Below are 19,187 nucleotides of genomic sequence, written 5' to 3'. Positions count from 1 at the left end.
TTTTAATTAAATTTAATTTATTGGACGCTGTTTTGAATTCATTTAATGAAAACTATTTTATTTTGTGGAAATTATAATTAAATAAATAATTATAAGTGTTGTTCACACGAGAATTTCAGAGAAATTTGATTCGTGGGTTGAACTTGTGTTGATGTTGTATTTATGTTGATTTGATGCGATGTAGTTCGATTTCTAGAATTTGATCCTCTGATTCTCTCTTGATTCGATGCTTACACTTGATTTGCAAAAACTTATATCTTCAAAAGAGCTTCAATCTTCGAGGACAGTCGATTTTCTCTCTAGGCCTTATATAATAAAAAATTTTCAACCCCCACAAATAAAGAGAACTCTTCTATTTATAGAGTTATCTGACAGACTTTTATGAACTTAAATCTAGTTGGTTTATGAACCAGACCCATGGACTCAATCACATGGATTTAGGTCATATTTAAAAACTAAGTTTATTTTTGGGCTCAATTAAATTTTAGGCCAAGTAAATAATATTTGATTGAGCCAAAATAATTAATTTGATACAATTGTTATAATAAAGACATATGACATTATTAAAATTAACCAATTTGTCTTTGAATTTAATTTGGGACAAATGACAATTTTTAGTTAATCCCAAATGCATTTATTTTAGTAAATGACGCAATTTATGATTTGTTTCAAAATTTCTTATTCAACAAATGTCCCTTTTCGAAATTTATGCACGTGTATGAGTGGATGAAATTTGAAGTCCAAATATGAACTTTTTCTTTTTGCTCAATTTGACATACCAAATTAATCAAAGTATAAATTTAGTACATGAGTTTGATTTAAATTTGAAATAAGGGTTGAAATATGGCTAATCCTTAATTTGAAAAAAGTTTAAGGTTTTATCCTCAGCTTACTTTGATTTGAGAATAAAAATTTAAATATGATGAATTTTTTTTGATAAAATTTGAAACCATATTTTAATTTGAGATAAGGATGAGGTTTCTACCATACCGTAATTTGTCTTGAGGATGCATAAGAATTTGGAATAACCAATTTTAATTTTGGGATAAAATGACCAAATTTAATTTTGAGATAAATACGAGACCTAAATCTTAGGATAAAGTTAGATTTATGACTCCAATTTAAATTTAAGATAAAAATGGAGGTAAAATCTAAATTTTAATTTTAATTTAGAGGTAAAATCTAAATTTTGAAATATTTAAATATGCTTAATTAGTGGAATTCGAGATTTTATTCAAAGATAAAATAACATAAGATAATTGAATTTAATTTTATTTAAAAAATTAAAAATTAAAAAAATGTTTAACTATCTCAAGAGTGAAATACAAGATTTTATTCCAAAATAAAATAACATAAGATAATTGAATTAAAAAAAATTAAAAAAAGTTAAAATATGTTTAAATAACTCAAAATTGAAATTCGAGATTTTATTCCAAAATAAATTAACATAAGATAATTGAATTTTAATTGAATTTTATTATTTAAAAAATTTAAAATCATTCCAAATTCTATTAGGAATTGTACTTGTTAGCCTTATAAATAGACCTATACCTTGATCATTCTTTCTTCATCAAGCAGAACAAATGTACGAGAGAAAAAACTTCTCTTCTCCTTCTTTTTCTTTTTTCTTTTTCCTTTTTTTCTAATTTTTTTAACTTTATGTCTTTTTTTTTTTCTTCTTTTTACATGAACTAAAGTTGTGCTTATATTTGCTTTCAAATGCATCTTCAAAAGGTGAGGATTTTTTTTTGCAATCGTTTGCAGAGGTGACTCCACCGTCAGCGATCCAACTTCTACTAGGGTACAATCGGGCATTTGCTGTCAGATCCATCGTTCTAAAGGAGCGATCAGACATCTTTATCGTACTTCCTTGAAGGTGATCCAACTTCTACTAGGGGACGATCAGACATTTGTTGTCAGATCCATCGCCTTGGTAGGAGCGATCAGACATATTCGTCGTGCTTCACCGTTAGCGATCCAACTTCTATTGGAGGACGATCGAGCATTTGTCGTCAGGTCCACCGTCTTGATAGAGCAATCAGACATCTACGTCGTGCTTCGTCGTCGGCGATTCAACATCTACTGGGGGACGATCAAGCATTTGCTATCAGATCTATCGTCCTATTAGAAGCGATCAGACATCTTAGTCGTGCTTTGCCGTTAACGATACAACTTCTATTGGGAGACGATGAACATTTGCTATCAGATCCACCGTCCTAGTAGGAGCGATCAGACATCTTTGTCGTGCTTTGCCGTCAGAGATCCAACTTCTACTAGAGGACGATCGGGTATTTGCCGTCAGATCCACCGTTCTAATAGGACGATCAGACATCTTCGTCGTGCTTCACCATCAGCGATTCAACTTCTACTTAGGAGACGATCGAACATTTGTCATTGGATCTAACTCCCTAGTAGAAACGATAAGACATCTTCGTCATGCTTCGCCGTCAGCTATCCAACTTCTACTGGGGGACGATTGGGCATTTGTTGTCAGATCCACTCTCTTAGTATGAGCGATCAAACATCTTTGTTGTGCTACGTTGTTAGCAATCCAACTTCTATTGGGGGACGATCAGACATTTGCCGTCAGATCTACCGCCCTAGTAAGAGCGATTAGACATCTTTGTCGAGACAAAGGCGAAGCTACATCGTCATCACCATTTGGAGAGATAGAGGTAAAGCTGTATCGTCGTCATCTTAGAGAGGGATGCAAAGTTTCACTATCGACGTCATCTTGGAAAGGCAAAGACGGAGTTGTGCCATCATTGTCCTCTTAAGGCTACAACATATTGGAGATGAGGTAGAGTTTTTTTTGCATCGACATTTTTTAAAGGAGGTAGAGCCGCATCTACTGCCTAAAGTCTTCAAACTTGCTTGAAGAAGGAACGATGAAGGTTTTTTTTTGGCTTGAAGAAAACAAAACTTTTGAATTTAAATATGAGAAAGCATCGATGAAGCCTTCAGCTTGAATAAGAGAAAGCATCAATGAAGCATATTCAAGCTTGAATATGAGGAAGTGTTGATAAAGCCTTCGAGCTTGAATATGAGGATGCATCGATGAAATCTTCGATCTTGTACATGGAAAAGTAACAATGCAATCCTCAAAGTTGGTGGAGCATAGGTAAAGTCTCCAGTCTTGCATTTGAAGGAGCCTTTAGGAAATTTTTGAACTCGAATTTGAAGAAACATCAACAAAGCCTCAGAATTTGAATTTGAGGAACTTCTAAACTTGTGTGAACTTAAATTTTAAGAAACATTAACAAAGCAACATCTAAACTTGATGATGGAGTGTTGAACTCCAAATGAGTGATGCCACCTTATAAGCATCTAACTTTACAGCATCTTGCTCCTAGTGCAACAACTTTTTTGATTTGTTATATTGCCTCCAATAGGGCATCTTCAACTTTAAGTTGATATTCTTTAATGAGAATGAAAACCATCAATTGCTAGTGTCATGCTTTATGTGATCATGACACTACTCTTGTTTTCCATTCTTCTCAACTGTTTTTTTTTATTGAGCTGAACTTAAAGTTTCCCTTAAGTTGTTTACGTACCCTTTATAATATAGGGATCACGTCATAACGTAGTTCAATTGATTTTATTTTATTGAACTAAACTTAAAGTTTTCCTTAAGTTGCCTACGTACCTTTTATAATATAAGGATCAAGTCATAACGTAGTTCAATTGATTTTTTTTATTAGATAATGTTGTTAAGCATAAAATTTCTTGAGAAGCTTTTCGTTGATTGGGCCAATTTTTATTCCACCTCGATTAACAATCTTGTATGCACCATTTGTGTAAACTTCTTTGTCGATATAAGGTCCATCCCATTTAGGTGTGAACTTATTTTGTGTATGCTTCGTTGTGATGATCGGTCTTCTTATAGCAGATACTAGATCACCAACCTAAAAGGAGTGAGGTTTGACGTGCTTATCAAAAGCTTTAGACATTCTCGCTTGGTAACATTCCAATGCTTGCTGAGCTTTTAATCGCTTTTCATCAAGTGCTTCTAACTCTTGATTGTCTTCAGTATCAAGCCCTCTTACACTGTCATTCTTAGGGATGAAATTTCTCTTTCGAGGGGAAGGACAACCTTTACACCGTAAATGAGCAAATATGGTGTAACCCTTGTAGAAGTGCGATGAGTGGTTCGATAAGCTCTCAATGCTTCACCGATCCTTTATTGCCAATCCCTCTTCGACTTGGAGATAATTTTCTTTAGAAGATTCCACAATGTTTTGTTGAATGTTTCTGCTAGGTCATTCGCAACTATGTTGTACATGGATGACTTGTATTGCTTGAACTTGAATTTTTCACATAATTTGTCTATTATGATATTGGAGCATTGCCTTCCATTATTTTTCATGATTCGGTGAGGAATACCGTATCGATAGATGATGTGGGTACGAATAAAGTTCGCTACGTTCTCTTTCTTGGCCTCTCTCAAGGGAATGACCTTAGCCCACTTTGAGAAATAATTTGTTGCTACAAAGATATAAGAATGTCTTGCTGATGATTTTGGTGTAATAGGGCCAACCAGAACAAGTCCCCAAGCCTCAAACGGCTAAGAAGCCATAGTTGGATGTAGAGGCTCTGGAGTTTGATGTATGAAGTTAGCATGGTATTGACAAGCTTCACACTTCTTTGCATAGTCTATTGAATCTTAAACCATCTTGGGTCAATAATAGCCCCTTCTTCTCAATTGAAATGAAAGCTTTGGTCCCGATTGATGTGCTCTACAGATACCTACATGCGCTTCCTTTAGAGCTTTTATCGACTCTTCCTTTCCAAGACATGGAAGGAAGCGTCCTTCAAGAGAACGACGATATAAGATTCCCTTGTAATAAATGAAGTGTGAAATCCTTCTTCACACCTCAGTTTTATAATGTGAATCCTTTGAAAGCATTCCATGTTTAAGATACTCTATGATAGGTTGACGCCAATCTTCTTCATTAATCAAATGAGATGTCATCACGTTCACTTCTTGACATTCAGACAAAATTGAAGGCATAATCCATCGTTGATAAAGTGGTATATTCATAGTTATATCCTTTGGCATCGTCAAGGCAGTTGCCAAATTTGCTAATGCGTCTGCTCTCTTGTTTTCTGTTTTAAGGAAATGCTCCAACATCACACTGTCGAATCTTTCCATTAATTGTCAAGCATAAGCGAAGTATGACTTCAAGTCTTCATGTTTCACATCATATTGAAGTGAAAGTTGATTGATTACCAACTTTGAATCACCGTAAATTTTTATTAATGATACTCCGATCTCCAATGCCATTTGAAGGCCAATTATCAAGGCCTGATATTCTGCCACATTGTTTGAGCACAGTTCAACAAGCGAAAAGCTATAAGGAAACATATGTTTCTTAGGAGAAATGAGGACGATGCCTGCCCCCACACCACTTCTTCACGCTGCACCATCAAAATACATAGTCCAAGGTTCCACAACTTCTATGAAGAAAACTTCATCGTCTGGCAAGTCTTCACATAACTTCCAATCTAAAGGAATTGGGTGGTCTGCCAGAAAGTCTATCGACGCTTGTCATTTTATCACCTTTTGGGGAATATAGACAATGTCATATTGCTGGAGTAGAACCGCCTATTTGACTAAGCGTCCAGAGATAATCGGCTTGGACAGAACATACTTTATAGGGTCTGCCTTTGCTACTAGATGAACCGTGAAGGCCTGTATATAATGCCTCAACTTATCGATGACAAAGAAAAGTGCAAGACACATTTTCTCAATGGGAGAATAATTAACTTGGCCCCAACTAAGGTTCTGCTTAGATAGTAGAGAGCACATTCCTTTCCCTTCTCATCCTCTTGTGCCAACAATGCGCCTAGAGACCTTTCCTGTGCAGTAATGTACAATATTAATGACTTGCCAAGTACTGGAGCTCCTAATACTAGGGGATTAAGCAAGTATTTCTTTATGCTATCAAAAGCATTTTGACAAGCCTCATCCCACACAAAATTTTCTCATTTTCTCATCAACTTTTGAAAAAGTTGGCACTGACCGGCCATGTTGGAGATGAACCTTCGAATGCCAATCGTCCCTGAAGACTTCTTAAGTCATGCAAACTCTTTGGCCTTGGCATCTTCTGAATGACATCAATCTTGGACTGGTTTATCTCAATCCCTCGATGCCTTACAATGAAGCCAATAAACTTTCTTGAAGTCACACCGAACGTGCACTCGAGAGGGTTTATCCTCAGCTGATACTTTTGCAAGCGGTTGGACACAACTTTTAGATCCTTCAAATGGTATTGTCACCAAGGATAACCATAAGGTCATCAACATAGCACTCGACATACTTATGTGGCATATCGTCAAACACTTTCTGCATAGCACGTTGATAAGTTGCACCAACATTTTTCAATCCAAAGGGTATCACCTTGTAATAATAGATTCCCTTTGGAGTCCTGAAAGCTATAATTTCTTCATTTGAAAAGGCCATTCGTATTTTGTTATATCCATACATAAAGGACAGTGCCTCATGTCCAGTAGTTGCATCAACCATGATTTCTGTGATGGGCAAAGGAAAATCATCTTTAAGGCATGCATTATTCAGGTCACGAAAGTCTACACAAACGTGAAGTTGCCCGTTCTTTTTTCTGACAAGGACAATGTTTGCAATCCATGTTGGATATTTGACCTCGTGAATGAATCCTGCTTCAATCAACTTGTTGACTTCAACCTCGGTCTAGAGAATAAGCTAGGATCGAAAACGTCATTGTGCTTGCTTAATCGACTGATACTCTGGTTTGCTTGCGAGATGATGGACTGCTACTTTTGGATCAAGTCCTAGCATCTCTTTGTACGACCAAGCAAAAATGTCAATGTATTGTGTGAGCAAACTCATGTACTTACCCTCTTCTTCACTAGAGAGAGATGCACTAATGAAAGTTGGGCATGGTTCCTCTATTGTACCAAAGTTTACCTCTTTTAGCTCATCTACGATAGATTGGCCACCATCCTCTAAACTCTGTGGTACCAACGTCTTCTTCAGAAGTTTCAATCTCTGATTCTTCAATAATGGTGATGTGATGACATGAGGTTTCACCTTCTCCTTGTTCTAAGCCTTCCTTTTTAGGATTAGTTAGTATAACATCATGCCTTTTCACCTTGACTTATATTAAGAGTAACAAAAGTTTTTCTTTTCATCCAGGAAGGAACATTGCTACGAATTTCTCCCTTTCCCTTTGCCTCACAAGGAAACTCCTTACCATGAGAGTTCTCAACGTCTGTATGCTTAATTTGACGCCAAACTAACGGGTGAGATGTTGATTCCTTCTTCTTTGTATCTATGCTATAACCAGTCTTGACATATGACCCTCCATCCTTAAGACGATTAAAAATTGGAGCACGAGGTGTTTGTACATTTTTCTTTTTAGCCACATTAGCCTTTCAAAGGCTAATGTTCTTGTAGTTGTCGAGGCCTGACATGTGCTTTTCTCTTTTCTAAAGGTCGTAGTTAGCCTTTGAAAGGCTGATTGTCGGTCAAGGCTAGATGTTGACTGGTGACCTTTTCTTTCTATCTCTATCATGCTTAGTCTTTCAAATACTGGGACGCGTGAAACATGCGGTCTAATTCAGTCAAATGCTTAGGTTCTCTAACTGTCACCTTCTTTTTCTTCTATACTATCAACCTCCTTTATAGTTATATGATTGCTATAAACCACTTTTTCCTTCCCCTTTCTAGTTATACGAATTGGCTTTAGCGACTTATATTTGAGTCCTTTTCTTGACATGGGTATAACATGTCCTTCCCGTAATAGCTTCTTTTGGGTTGAGGAGAGCTCAAGTTGTTTGTGAATTTTCAAGCTCTTAAACTTGGTGTGAGCTGTGAAGTCATTGTTGGAATTTATGTGCTAAAACTCGTACTTTGTTATTTGATTCAATAAGTTTATTATTGAATGCTATAATCTTAAAACCAATAAATTAAAGTCCTGAGGCTATTTTTCTAAGTTTGTCAATACACTTGTGTTGGAATTTGTGTCATAAAACTTATACTTTGTTATTTAATTCAATAAAATTTATTATTGAATGCTATAATCTTAAAACCAATAAATTAAGGTCCTAAGGCTATTTTACTGAGATGATCAAATAAACTTGAACTTTATGTGAGACATAAACATGGATTAAGTTCAAGTCAATAGCCCAAATAGTCTATAGTGAATAAGGTTGGGCGCCTTATTCAGGATAAACACTATGGATGCGGCCCGCTCCGTAGTTAGTAAAAACGATGTAATCCTGAATCGTTCATGTAGAGACATGAGAGTGGGGGCGTCCTATGTTAATGAAGGGATGAAAACCCTTTACAACGGAAGAATTACAGAAACTCAATTTTAATTGGAGCCTTAAAAATACCAATACATTGGCAAAAGTTACAAAAGCAATTTTTTATGGTTAAACATGCTTTGAAGAAAAATACAGAGAAGAAAAAAACTTACGCTCATTGACGACTCTGAATCTACCAATCACCAAATTTTGGGGCACTACCACTTGGAAACCTTCCTATTCTCTGATTGAGATGGTTTGTGGGAACCAAAATTGGAATAAGGGAATTTTTCTGTAGGAGAGAATTTTTCCTGAGAGAATGGAGAGTCTTCTTCTTCGCACAACTCACCCGTTGTGATTGTTACGCAAAGAATTCCCACTTCTTCAGACGGAAGAAGTGGGAAGTTGGAGATAATAAATGGGAACATGGGAAAACCACCCACGTTCCCTATTAACTTAATAATAATTACTAAATTAATATATATATATATATATATATATATATATATATATATATATATATATATATATATAAACTAATTAATTAATTTAATTAAATAAATAAATAAATAATTAATTAATTTAATAATTAATTAAATCATATTTAATTAATATTTTCATTTAAATCATATTTAAATAAATATCATTCGCATAACCTATAGTTTTAATTTAATTAAATCAAATTAAACTAAACTATTAATTAATTCTCCAATTAATTAATTTCTAAATTAAATATCTTATGTTTAATTTAATCCATAATTTGAATCATATTCAAATATAAATTTCTCTCATAACCTATAGTTTTAATATGTATCATTACACATTAAATTTTAACTTATAGTTTTAATATGAATCTAATTCAAATTAAACTAATATTTGAACTTATTCAAATATTTTATTCTCTCGTAATTTAATTTTAAATCATATCCAAAATTAAATTTATATAATAAAGTCTAATAAACTTTATATTATAATATATCAATATACATTATATTAATTCCCAAAGTAAATTTGAACATTTCAAATTACAACCAATATAAATAAATTTCATTACTCTTTATGAGCTAGGACCTAATGGACCTACAGATCAGAAGCTACAACGATATGAGATTAATTAGCTGAACTCATTAACTACATTAATTAATATTCGTTAACTGTGTGTACACTCCACTAAAGACTCATAGCTGAATTCTTCTCACTGTAGATATATTTCTGTGTCCACGGATATAGAACAATACCAGTAAGTTAGTCATTCACAAGTGTTCGTAACACCAGCTGGGTCAAATTACCGTTTAACCCCTGGGTTACCTCTAGTCCTTAAATACCAGTGCTCCTCTAATGAACAACCTGTTTATGGTCCAACCACTAAACAGAAACCCCTCTTATGCCATAGAGAGGGTAGGGTCCTTTGTTCAAGTCCTAGAGACACCATTTAAGGGAACATTTATCTACTTACCCTAAAGGCGGGAAGGAGTGAATTCCATCTTGTGTGATTATGTTCCCAGCTCCCCACTCGGTCTTGTCTCCAAAATGATAAGCATATTGATTCGGCAATTTGGCCACTCTCACCCGTACAAATTAAAGGACAATCCCTCGCAAACAGGAATTCATAATACACTCAGGATTAAGACTAAGTCACCTAGGTCATCCTAATGAAATAGAAATCCAACTAGTTAACGGAGTTACATCTAGTAATTACTATTTCGTGGTCCAGTCGTATGAAAACTCATTGCATAGGATACCCTCACTCGCATGTTGCATACATGAACACATTGGATCAATGTGTTTGTATCAAATACAAAGTGAGTCGTATCCATAGTGTTAACAGGATAAGGTACCTAACCTTAACCCTATACTATAGACCCTTTAAGTTGATCTTGAACATTGATCCCCGTATGTCTCTACATACTGTTCAAGACTCATCAAACAGCTTAGGATGTTAGTTTATTGGATTTAGGTTATTAAGACAAAACTAATAATATAATCAATAACAATTATTGAAATTATAATAATAAAACACTTTATTAATGGCAGTCAATTGATTATATTTACTATCTACGAGTTTTAGGACATAAAAACCAACATTAAATGGTTTACATAAGACTGGAACCATGAAGTAGTCACTTTTAGTTATAACACCGTAAACTATAAACTGACTATTTCAATTATGATGACCTAGGTAAATTGATCTTAATCCTGAGCTAACTATGAACTTCTGTTCATTCGGTAGTATCCTTAGATCTGCATAGGTGAGGATAGCTCAACATCGCTGGCCCAATAAGCCTCCCATTTCAGGGGTAAGATTGAGTGGATAATTAGGGACATAGGGTGCAAGATGGAATTCACTCCTATCCACTTCTTGGATAGTAGATAGGTTGTTTCTTAAGGACTGAATCCAAGTCTTGAACAAGAGGCCCCACCTTCTCATTGGCCCGAGAAGGATTTTGGTTTATAGGTTGGACCTTAAACCAATTGTTCAATAGTGGATCAGTGGGTCTTAAGGAGCAAGATGTAATATCGGGGGTAAAATGGTATTTTGACCTAACCAAGATTACGAACAACCTGTGAAGGATCGACTTACCCATTATGGTTATATGAGGTGGACAGAAATATATCTATAGTGAGAGGACTGCAACTAAGAGTCTTTAGTGGAATGACTCTTTAGTTAACGAATGTTGATTAAGCTTGATCTAAAATAGTTTAGCCAGTTAATCTCGGATCGTTGAAGCCCATGATTTATAGGTCCATTAGGTTCCCCTACTAGCTCATATGGATTCAACTAAGAACAAGTATGTTGAAGTAACTCGAATTGTTCAAATTAAGAAAAGAGAGAGAAACCGACAAATATATAAGATATAAGTCGGTAGAAATAAACTTTAAGCTTTTTGTTTAAATATGATTTAAATAAATATAAATATAGATTCATATTTAAAAGCTTGAAAAGTTTTGAAAAACAGTCAAAGTTGTAAATGTCAACTTGTTGACTTTTAACTTTGAGAAACAAAATTTTGATCGGGTTTATATTCAAATATGATTTGAATTTTAGAAAAATGAATGCAGATTCATACTCGGAAGGTTTGAATTAGTCAAGACAGAAAAATTAGTAAATAGTCAAAGAGTTGACTTTTGACTAAAGAAAAGTGAAAATTTGACTTTGACTTAAATTGGTCAAATGACCAAAATGCCTTTTTGACTAATTACTTAATTACTAAATGTTAGTTGGCGATGTGGCAGCCAATTGTGAATTAAAGGCCACTAATTTCATTAAAGAGTTAATGAAAAGATTAGGTGTTGATTATATGAAATAATTTACATGCAATTTGCATGTAAATTTCATATAAAACTTCTCATTATCGAATGAGAAAAGGATGATGTTTTCTCTGAAAAAAGAACACCTAAACGATACGCTCTCCATCTCTCTCTATATTTCACTTCACAAAACCGAGTCCCACAACTCCGTTCTTGGTCCTGAGCATAGTAGGTCAGCTTGGTGGTTATCCTTGTTCGGGATATTCAAGCAGAGAAGGAAAAGAATTCAAAGAAGAAGCCTAGAACTATAAAAGGTAAGTTCTTCGTTTACCTTTTGGCTTCTCGCTTAGGATCATCGCATAACATGTGCATATTAGCTTCTAAATCGTTTAGATGCATATAGAGACATAAACATGGATTAAGTTCGCATAACATGATCTATATCTTCCGCTGCAGCATGCTTAAAGTGTTTTTCTCCATCAACTTGAACTTTATGTAGAGACATAAACATGGATTAAGTTCGAGTTAATAGCCCAAATAGTCTATAGTGTATGAATAAGGTTGGACGCCTTATTTTGGAAAAACACTATGGATACGACCCGCTTTATAGTTAGTACAAACGATGTAATCCTGAATCGTTCATGTGGAGACATGGGAGTGGGGGCATCCTATGTAAATGGTTTGCATAAGACTAGAACCACGAAATAGTCACTTTTAGTTATAACACCGTAAACTATATAAACTAACTATTTCAATTATAATGACCTAGGTAACTTGATCTTAATCTTGAGCTAACTATGAACTTTTGTTCATTCAGTAGTATCCTTAGGTCTGCATAGATGAGGGCAGCTCATCATCGCTGGCCTAGTAAGCCTCCCATTTCAGGGATAAGACCGAGAGGATAGCTAGGGACACAGGGTGCAAGACACAATTCACTCCTATCAACTTCTGGGATAGTAGATAGGTTGTTTCTTAAGGACTGAATCCAAGTCTTGAACAAGGGGCCCCACCTTCTCATTGGCCCGAGAAAGATTCAGGTTTATAGGTTGGACCTTAAACCAATTGTTCAATAGTGGATCAGTGGGTCTTAAAGAGCAAGATGTAATCTCGGAGGTAAAACGGTATTTTAACCCAACCAAGATTACGAATAACCTGTGAAGGATCAACTTACCCATCATGGTTATATCAGGTGAACAAAAATATATCTATAGTGAGGGGAGTGCAACTACGAGTCTTTAGTGGAATAACTCATTAGTTAATGAATGTTGATTAAGCTTGGTCTAAAAGAGTTTAGCGAATTAATCTTGAATCTTTGGAGCCCATGATCTATAGGTCCATTAGGTTTCCTTACTAGCTCATATGGATTCAACTTAGAACAATATGTTGGAATAACTCGAATCGTTCGAATTAGGTAAAGAGAGAGAAACCGACAAGTATATATGATATAAGTCGGTAAATATAAACTTTAAGCTTTATGTTTAAATATTATTTAAATAATAAAAATATGAATATGGATTCATATTTAGAAGCTTGGAAAGTTTTGAAATGGTCAAAGTTGTAAAAGTCAACATGTTGACTTTTGACTTTGAAAAATAAAACTTTGACTGGATTTGTATTCAAATATGATTTGAATTTTAGAAAAATGAATGCGGACTCATACTCGGGAGGTTGGAATTAGTCCAGATGGATAAAATAGCAAAAAGTCAAAAAAGTTCACTTTTGACTAAGAAAAGTCAAAGTTTGACTTTAACTTAATTGGTCAAATGACCAAATTGTCCTTTGACTAATATATTTATTACTAAATGTTAGTGGGAAATGTGGCAGCTTGTAATGAATTTATAAGCCACTAATTCCATTAATAGTTAATGGATTAATTAGGTGTTGAGATTTCATGAAGTGCATTGCATGCATTTTGCATGTAATTTTCTTTATAAACTTCCATTTAGAGAATGAGAAGATGATGATAAATTTTTTTTATGAAAAATCTCTAAATGATACACCTTCTTCCATCCATCTCTCTAAGATTCCCTTCATAAAAACGAGTCCCACAACTCGGTTCTTAGTCCTGAGATTAGTAGGTCAACATAGTGGTTGTCCTTTGCTCGTTATCTTCAAACAAGAAGAAGTTTTGGAACGAAGAAGAAGTTAAGAACTACAAAGGTAAGCTCATCGTTTACCTTCTCTATTCTTCGTTTAGGTCTCTCGTTTAGTTGCAGCATGTTAATTTCTAAATCGTTTAGATGCATATAGAGTAAAGCACGTTTCTAGTCTTCCGCTGCTGCATGTTTTTCTGATGGTTTTGTTCTATCAGTCATAACCTGCTTTTGGCATCAATTTATAAGCCTTAGGGTCGAATATGTCTTTCGTCCACCTTTGGGGCAAGTTTGCTTCCGTAAGGTCTATCTTTATTTCCTGCTTTGTTATTTTGGTAAGTAGTGTAGTGAAATTTTCTTTTAGAACTTCGATGTCACCAACCTTCAAGCTTTTTGGGGACTTTACGAATGGTGACTCACCTTTCTTTCATCTTGAAACAGAGACATAGCATAAAATCGGTGGATTTGGAGTCTTTTCATCCATCAAGATCATACTTTTTGTGGTGCCTGCGAATGCCTTACCCTTTCTAAAGTTAAAAGTTCCTGTATTTTTATGTGGTTCCCTACTTGTAAGTGATTTTAGCTGTAAATTATCTTTTTTGTTTACAAGAAGAATTTCTACAAGCACGGTTTCTGGGCTATTGTTATTCTTCAAATAAAACTTTGCATATGCAAAGTGAGACTCAACCTCTGAGAACGGATTAAAGTCGACTTCAACTTTCTTTACGCCATCTTCATAAAATTTAAAGCATTGATACAGTGTCGAAGTTATTACTCCATTTCCTTGAATCCAAGGACGACCGAGTAATAACTTATAAGTGGTCCTTGAGTCTATAACATGAAACAATGCACTAATCTTTAGGTCACCAATTGTGAGTTCTAAGCGTATCATACCTACTACTCTTTGGCTGCCTTGGTTGAAACCTCGGATTACCAGCTTGTTATTTGAGAGTTCGTCCATCAAGATGCCTAATTGCCTCATAGTCGATCTATTATTGATGAGAATCCAGTCAACTCTCTATTCTCAAACATATCCAGAAATATACAAGAGTCTATTATGAAGTTTAGATCCCAATAGTAAATCCTCATCTAAGAATTCTATAGACATGCAATAAGGAGTACTCTCATATGTCGCAGTTGGAGCACTCAAACTTGATGCTTCTAAATTTAACAATGCAGGATGGTTTTGGTTTCTTGAGGAAGTGATAACAGATCATCCACATTGAACCTCGATAGGTCTTTAGACACTCCCTCCTCCTCTAGTGATCTTGGTGGGATGCTTTCTTCCTTCGTTGCGTTAATAGCATGACACTCAACGACTTCTGGGTTTTCATCCTGGTGATCACAAAGGAATCTTGTTGGAAAGAAGTCTGCCAAGGTTACTAAGCTTTGAGGTCGAGGAAAATCCTTGTCTTCCTTGTGCACGAGCTTAAGCTTTCGAGTCTTCTTCTTATTCTTATTATTTTGAGCCTTATTCCCTCTTTTATAATTTCTGTAGAAGCAAGAATCGTTTTGGGTTGGAGTTAACTTTCTTTTCTTTCGACGGGTCATACGATCCACCCTTCATCGTTTTCTTCGACCGATCTTTCTTTTCCTTGAGAATCCTCGGGTGTAACTTCCTGATAGAATTGGACAATTATAGGCTCGAATGTCCCAAACTGGACTAAGCTTTCCCTTTGCTAAAAAATCAATCTTGACGAAGGAGCCTCTGACATTATCGTCACTGCAACATGATTTGTTTGAGCTACCTCCTCCAAGTCTAGCTCGATCTTTTTCTCACGAGCTAACCTTAGAATTAGCTCCTTCAACACAAAAAAATTCTCTACTGGGCGACTGTTGACCCAATGATACTTGCAGTAGTTGGGATCATTTATCTTTTCTGCTTGTTTAGGTCGCTTACATTCCGACAGCTGGATCAGCTGCTTCCCTAGTAGTTGCTCTAGCATGTCTGCAATATCTAAATTAGCAAATGGGTAAACTTTCTTTTAAAGTCAGACATCGTCTCTTGCTTCCATTATCATCCTTTTCAGCTCTCACTTCTTTTCTTTTGGAGAACTTCGGTTGGGATTTTACGACCATAGATTCCTTCACGGTGTTCTTCACTATCTTTTTAGCACCTTTTGTCTCTTTCTTATCTTTTCTTACTTCAGGAACAGAAAAATCCTTAGCTCCTCTATTGGCGATGCTCAACTCCATATCATGAGCGCGAGTTGCTAACTCTTCAAATGTGCGTGGCTTTATTCCTTGTAGAATGTAGAGGAGTCCCCAGTGCATGCCTTGGGTGTACATTTCTACAGCCGATAGTTCAGTGAGTTGATCTTTGCAGTCAATACTTAGAGCCATCCATCGATTGATGTAGTCGATGACTGGCTCTCCCTTTCGTTGTTTCGTGTTTGTAAGCTCCATTATGTTTACGGTGCATCTAGTGCTATAGAAACGATTGAGGAACTTCTTTTCTTACTGTTTCTAGCTGTCAATGACTTCCGGTCCCAAATCTGTGTACCATTTGAAAGCATTTCCTTTTAGGCTTCGAACGACATTTTCAAGTTGTCGATTCTCTTGGTGTACGACTTAGAGTACATGAAAGAAGTTTGCGGTGGTCCTTCATACTGAGCTCTAATGGAATTCACGATCATATCCTGTAGCTGCTGAAGTGAGAGAGAAGCAATATAAGCTGATTGTTGTTGTGGTTGATTTTCTTGCACCGCATTCTTTCCTTTATCACTAGCTTTAACAACAGGAGTTTGACTCGACTCAACAGTTTCATAAGTCCGCATCTGCTCTCTCAGAGTTGTGATTTTGTGGTCTCGTTCCTCAACAACCTTCATCTGGAGATTAATTTTCCTTTCCATCTTTGCCACAACAGCCTCTATCGTTACGTCAACCATCATGACATATATCACGTCAAGGTATGCTTCTATCTTTAACTTGCTAGAGGCAGAATCATAATTATCAAACAAAAGATTTTCCTTGATGACAATCCCAGCTTTAGAAGACTCCATCAATTGCTTAAGAATGCTCTGCGCGATGACAAAACCTTGATCCTGCTCTTGGGTAATTCCCTTAGAATGATTGCGGGTGATGGGTCCTATGTAAGCGTCACTTGCAACAGAAGATTTGGATGTAGCCTTCTTTGATGCCATTGATTTTCTTGTAGATTTGGATGACGAGAGAGAGATGAAAGGTAGAGATGTCCTATCGGACGTGCCAATTGATTCACAAGAGATTTTTGGAGAAATTTGATTCCTAGAGTTGAACTTGTGTTATGTTGTATTTATGTTGATTTGATGCGATGTGGTTCGATCTCTAGAATTTGATCCTCTGATTCTCTCTCGACTGGATGCTTATGCTTGATTTGAGGAAGCGAAACACGTAATGTTCTTGAAATTTGAGTTTTGGAAGAAAGCTTGTATCTTCAAAAGAGCTTTAATCTTTGAGGGTAGTCGACTTTAGGAGTTAGGGAGTCTTCTAGCTCTTGAGTGAATTCTCTCTAGGCCTTTTAGAGTAAAATATTTCCAACCCCTACAAATGAAGAGAACTCCTCTATTTATGAAGTTCTCTGGTGGGCTTTTATGGACTTGGGACTAGTTGGTCCTTGGACCAAACCCATGAGCTCAATCACATGGATTTGGGTTATATTTAACCTTAGGCTAAATTAAGCTTATTTTTGAGTTCAATTGAATTTTAGCCTAAGTAAATAATATTTAATTGAACCAAAATAATTACTTTGATCCAATTATCATAATAAAGACATGTGACATCATTAGAATTGACCAATTTATCTTTAATTTAATTTGGGACACATGTCAGTTTTTAGTTAATCCCAAATGCAATTATTATAGTAAATGACGTGACAATTTATTTAATTAGTGAAAATTTTGTTGGAGATTTAATAATTATATGTATATGTGGATATATATATATATATATTATGGAAAGAAAAAGATAATTATATTTGTTGAAATATAATTATTTAAGGAAAAGATAATTTTATTTTGGAGAAGATATTTATTAAGGGAGAAAAAGGAAAATAATTATATTATGGAAAAATATAATTATTGATAAAAGGATAAATATTTGGGGTCTCGTAAAAAATATAACAAAATGGAAAAATACTTACACTTATAGAACAATTACGAAAATGGAAAAAGCCCACAGACGCACAATGAAAAATACCAAAAATGCTCCGTCAACAACGCGCGAATTATTTTTGGTACACGATCGTTTAGATTTGGTCGTTTAGATTTGGATAGCCAAATCTAAACAATTTATTTTTTAATTTTATCGTTTAATTTGGTTATACAACCGTTTAGATTTGGTTACATGATCGTTTAAATTTTTAAGATTCTTTATACACGATTATTTTTTTTCAAATTTGGTACACAATCGTTTAGATTTTATGTTTTTGAAGATTCTTTTTGTACACGACCGTTTAGATTTGTTTACACAATCGTTTATTTTTTTAAGATTCTTTGTACACGATCGTTTATATTTGGCTAAATGATTTTTTTAAAAATTATTTTGGTACACGATCATTTAGATTTATCTACACGATTGTTAATTTTTTTTACACGATCGTTTAGATTGACTACTCCAATCTAAATGATTTTTTTCAAAATTCTTTATACACAATCTTTTAGATTTGACTATTTTTTGTACACGATCATTTAGATTTTACTTTTTTCAAGATTCTTTTAGTACACGATCATTTAGATTTATTTACACGATTGTTTATTTTTTCAAGATTCTTTGTACACGATCGTTAGATTTGGCTAAGTGATTTTTGAAATTTTTTTTGGTACACGATCGTTTAGATTTGTCTACACAATCGTTTATTTTTTTTACACGATCGTTAAGATTGACTACTCTAATCTAAGTGTTTTTTTTTTCAAAATTCTTTATACACGATCCTTTAGATTTGACTATTTTTATACATGATCATTTATATTTGGTAAACGACGTAAAAAAAGAAGAGGAAAAGAAGAAAGACAATGAGGAAAGGAATCACAACGGGAAAAAAAGAAAAGGAAAAGAAGAAAGACGATAGAAAAAAATCGCAGCGAATAGAAGAACAAACATGGAAGGGCAAACCTCGAATATTTAAAAAATGGCTAACTTCATGAGATTTGTTACACGGGTTGTAAATATTTTAGTGATTTGTTATATTTATGAAAATTTTTCTAAATATTTTGGGAAAAGAATAAAGATTAATTATTGTGGAAAATAATTAATTATTTTGAAGAAAGATAAATATTGATTGAGAAGACAGATAGTTGATTTGATTGGACGAGAAAAGATAACATATTTAATTTGGAGAGAGAATGATGATTTAAATAAATATATATGTTGATTATATATTTTGGTGAGAGAATAATAATAATTAATACTTCTTTATTATTAATAGTTATAAATGCCTAAGATTTTGTTAATTTAAGGAATTGATTTAGGAAAAAGAATGAGAATAAAAATACATGTATATATTTATATTATAGGTTAATTTTCATAAATGTAACAACACCAAACTATTTACGACCCTTGTCACAAAGCTTATGAAGTTAG

This window comes from Cucumis melo, chromosome 8 (genome assembly GCF_025177605.1).
Source record: "Cucumis melo cultivar AY chromosome 8, USDA_Cmelo_AY_1.0, whole genome shotgun sequence".
Classification (NCBI taxonomy): domain Eukaryota; kingdom Viridiplantae; phylum Streptophyta; class Magnoliopsida; order Cucurbitales; family Cucurbitaceae; genus Cucumis; species Cucumis melo.
This window is presented reverse-complemented; position numbering follows the sequence as displayed.